The sequence below is a fragment of the Triticum urartu genome, chromosome 3A (genome assembly GCF_056163025.1).
Source record: "Triticum urartu cultivar PI428250 chromosome 3A, HENAU_Tu73, whole genome shotgun sequence".
Classification (NCBI taxonomy): domain Eukaryota; kingdom Viridiplantae; phylum Streptophyta; class Magnoliopsida; order Poales; family Poaceae; genus Triticum; species Triticum urartu.
The window spans coordinates 476,136,344-476,141,184 of NC_141875.1; the positions used below are offsets into that span (position 1 = coordinate 476,136,344).

The 4,841-nt window shown below is 40.5% G+C and overlaps 1 pseudogene; it reads left to right on the plus strand.

The window, feature by feature from the left end:
* The first annotated feature begins 231 nt into the window (after positions 1 to 231).
* On the plus strand, positions 232 to 2,143 carry LOC147980167 (uncharacterized; annotated as a pseudogene).
* Positions 2,144 to 4,841: the final 2,698 nt, after the last annotated feature.

Consider the following 4,841-nt stretch of genomic DNA (forward strand, 5'->3'; position numbering starts at 1 on the left):
GAGTAAGGTTTCTTAACTGTTCTTTACCCTTTTATTTTGTTTCAGATAAAGAAAAACCCACACAAGCACACCTGTCCACCTAGAGGGGGAGGGGGGAAGGCCAAAACCAAGCTAGCAAAAACTAGGTGGGTGGCAGATGTTATATTGGATTGGCTGAGAGAAGAACCTGGACTTGGTCCAACAGCACTCCATGGGAAGCTTTTTGAGAAGTACAAGATAGAAATTCCTTACATGAGAATTTTCAATGCTAGGGAAAAGGCTCTTGACAGAATTAATGGTCAATGGAATGACAGTTTTCAGCTGCTTTACACTTTCAAAGCTGAAGTGGAGATGGCAAGTTCAGGGAGTGTTGTAGAGATTGACAAGCATACAGTTCCATTCAAAATAAAAGGGAAGTCATTTCAGAAGGAGTGCTTCAGAAGGGCTTTTGTTTGTTTCAAGGCTTGCTGGCAGGGGTTTCTAGATGGTTGCATGCCCTATTTGGTTGTAGATGCTACACATTTGACTGGAAAGATGGAGAGGACAGCTAGTAGCAGCTTCTGCAGTTGATGGAAACAACTGGCTATTCCCAGTTGCATTTGGTGTGGTGGAGGCAGAGTCTGAGGAAAGTTGGGTCTGGTTTCTGCAGCAGTTGCGCAACATTATAGGCACACCCCCAAGTTTAGCTATACACACAGATGCTTGCAAGGGTTTAGAGAGTGCAGTGGAAATTGTATTCCCTGGAGTGGAGCATAGGGAATGTATGCGACACCTAGCGCATAATTTCAAAAAGAAGTTCAAAGGTAAAGTTTATGATGAGAACTTATGGCCAGCATCATACACATGCAGCAAAAGGAAGCATGAACACCATTTGAGAGTGTTGTATGCTCAAAATCCTCTTGTGAAGGAGTACATGGATGCACATCATGGCAAGGTGTGGTCAAGAAGCAAATTCAACGAAATCTGCAAAGTAGATTATGTGACCAGTAACCTTGCAGAATGCTTCAATTCAAAGTTCAAGTCAGTGAAAGGGCTCTTGTTGTGGCAAGCATTTGACAAGATGAGGCAAATGATCATGATAAAGATGGCTCTTCGCAAAAGAATTGCAGAAACACAATATGTTGGTCATCAAATGCTCCCATCACTGATTAAGGCATTGCACTTGAAGGCAAGAGGACTGAAGATGAAATGTATTCGATCTGGTACATATGAGGGAGAGGTTACCTATACTGACACTAAAAATAGGGTATGGAGGTATCCTGTGAACCTAAGTACTAGAGAATGTACTTGTAGGCAATGGCAGATCCGTGGGAAGCCATGCATACATGCCCTACATCTGATGACCGTTATCGGGGGTGCAGATGGTGAAGTTGATCAATATTGCTTTGAGTATTTCTCTGTTGCCAAATTTATGGCCGCTTATGCTGACAATGTGCCTGCAATATTGGGGAAAGATCAATGGAACATAGTAGATCCAGGGTTCAAACTCCACGCTCCTGTCATTACTAGACCACCAGGAAGACCAAGGAACTAGAGGATTAGAGCAGGTGAGGAGGGTCGTCTACCAAAGAAGCGTGCTTGCAAAAAATGTGGAGGTCTGGGGCATATTGCTAGGCTTTGTACCAATGCAATGGATGCATCATTTGGAGAGGAGGAAAGATGGACAGCAGCCAATGCTGAGGAGAATGCAGCAGCAATGGAGACTGAAGATGCAGTGGAGAATGCAGCAGCAAATGAAGCATCTTGGTATGTGTTTGCACCCTTTGTAGAATGCAGCTATCCTTTTGTTTGCATTTGTTCTCTTTTTTGCCTATGGCTTATAATTTTATTTACCAGCTCTAGGGAGAAAAGGCCAAGAGATGAGGAAGCAGAAGATTTTGAAACCATGGCCTTTGATGGTTTTGAATCTATAAGAGAGGAAGAGGAGGGCGTAATTTTTCCAATTGTGCCTTTAAAGATTACTGAACCCATAGATGACCGTCAAATGGTCGTCAAGTGCTCGGCGAGTGCAACTACTCCATCAGCACCTCCACGAGGAAAACCCCAAGTAAAGCCCAAGATCAAAAGGAACAAGAGTCTGAAAGAAAAGAGCATCTCAACTAGGGAAACCAGGAGCAAGATGGTGAAGCCAACTGCAAACAGAAGGAGCAAGTCAAAAATTTGAATTAAGTTGTTGGGAAATGTTTGTGTTGTCAATTTGAGGGCGAGTGGATCGCTTAAAACTTGGTAGATTTGTATTAAGATGTTGGCATCTTAAAACTTGGTAGATTTGAGCTACTATGATAACTTATCAGTTGTAATAATGTTGCTTCTACTTTGGTTTCTTATTTGAGTCAGAATTCAAATTTCCATCAAAATTTGAATTTAAATCAATATTTGAATTTGGGCCAAAATTTGGATTCGAGTCAAAGTTGAAGTTGAACATTGGAGGTTCATTGCTCTATGCGGTGTATTTGATCGAGCATTTGAAGTCCAATATTCGTAGGTGAACAGTCCGAATGAGAAATGTGCTAGAAACGAGATCGAAAACTAGGGTAAACAGCCCTATTTGAAATCAAGTTTTTTTGACCTTGCCTAAATGAGGCATACATATTTTTATTAACACTTGTTCCATATATATAGGGTAAAAACAAAGTCTCACTATTTATTGATTAATATTCATATTACTACATTTTTTTCAAAAAAATATGCTTTTAATTCAAAACCGTCAAATAACATGTTTTAGATATGAAAATGAAAAAGTAAGTTCAGATCCTTCTTACTCACTCCAAAATGAAGCTATGGAGATTTTTATGATTTTTTTTAATTATTTTGATTTTTTTTCAAACCCTAAACCCTCTCTCCCTATTCTACGAACTCTAAAAATGTTCATAGGTGATAGCTCATTTGTGTGAAGACTTTTTTCATGAAAATGACCTAGACCAAGTTTATATTTTTTTTCTCATAACCTTGTCACATATGACGGCTATGTGCGCAAGAATTACAAAATTTTGAATTTTTTTTGATTTTTTTAAAAACATTTGAACTTGATTTCGACATATCACTTCAAAAAAATGATTTTTCAAAAAAACGCCCCTATACCGAGTTTATATTTTTTTATGGTAACTAGGTCTCATAAACGGACGAACTATGTTTGTTTTATATTTTTGCGATTTTTTCTAATTTAATTATGGCCATTTGAAATCTGGTCAAACCCTAATAACCCCGTTGACTCGCTCATAACCACGCAGAAATGCTGCAAACCCTAGCATCGAACGTGCGCCGTCGGATCCTACCAAGCGCCAAACACCACCCGTCAGATGTGGGACAGGCATGCGCGATCTACGTGATGCATCCTGATTGGCTACTGCACTGTCCTTCTCGGGTTTTTTACGATCTGCCCCACTTTACATATGAAATTGTATTTTTCGCACATGACCACCACATGTCAGTGTTAAGAGTTGGTTCAAAAATTGAAACTGCAAAATACAATGTGGCAAATTGTCAATATAGCTTCCCCTTCTCCTCTTCTCCATCAGACAAACAAAGGCATCGAGCAGATCGAGCAATTCCTCTGTTTCTTCCCCCATCTTCTCGTTCTTCTTCCTCTCAAGCAATTTCTCTGTTTCTTCCTCTCGGGCGATATGTCGACCTCCTCGGCAGCCCCCCGTTCCACGTGGCCGGTGTATGGTCCAGTGCCAATGGCTCGATGCCCTGACTGCCCACGGACTGCGCCAATGAAGCGGTTGACTTCGAAGGAGGAGAAGAATGGGAACTTTGGGCACGAGTTCGTCAAATGCGAGAGCAAGCCGGAGGGGCAGGTTAGATCTAAGTTTTCCTCGCATCCTTTATCTCTAATTTCTCAAAAAATCTATCAGATTTGGATTTAGGTTACATGATTTCGTTTTCAGATCATGAAGAAATGCCACCATTTCGAGTGGATGGATGATTACATCCAGAGGCTTCAAGGGTCGGGCTTGCTGGATTCGAGGGGGAATGCAATCCACGAGTCCAATCTTCCCCATGACAGTGCCGCTCCGGCAGCAGCAGCGCGTCCGGAATACCCGACGGTGGTAGATGTCGAACTGAAGACGGAATTGAAGAAGATGAACAAGAACTTCAAGAAGCTGATGGAGTTGAAGAAGCAATCCAATCTGATAGCTTTAGGAATACTTGCTCTAGGAATTTTTTTACTTGATGGCCATCTCTCGTTAGAGATGTTTGTCTACTGCTGTTGCCACTGTTTAGGAATCCAAGTCTATTTATCTCAAATGCAACTCTGTTTAGTGCAACTATCGATCACTGAATGTATGCAGTTTACTGTTAAGTTTCGACACTTTCAGTTTCGGCAGAAAACAACTACCAGTTCAGTGATAGGATTATTTTGTTAGCTAATAACCTCGAGTATTGGATCATACCATAGCTCGTCAGATGACAGTAAGTATTACTTGAGGAGCACAAGGAATATACATCAAGTTCATCTCTTCTCTCTCAAACTTGCCAAACTTTTGTCCTCGAGTTCGTCAGTTCTGCTAAAAAAAACCTAGTTCGGTGGCCCAAAAAGAAGCCCAGAAACAAGCGATGTTTCTTTTTTTGTTTAGGAAGGATTGCTTTGTTCTTTTTTGTTTCTGATTGCTTTTTTCATTAATTTGATTGCCCAATCTCTTCTATCTCATTGAGGAATTTTTTTGGCTTTCCTTTATGGGTCCCTTCATTTTTTAGAATCAAAGTATTTGCAAACTGCAGTATTATTATGCCTAGCGAACCAATACTTCATGATTAGAAAAAGAGGTCTAACCCTCTTTTTTATATACTTCAAACATAGTGTAGTCAAAACTACACTTTTGACTAAAGCCAAATATCTCAAAGTATTTGATACTTCA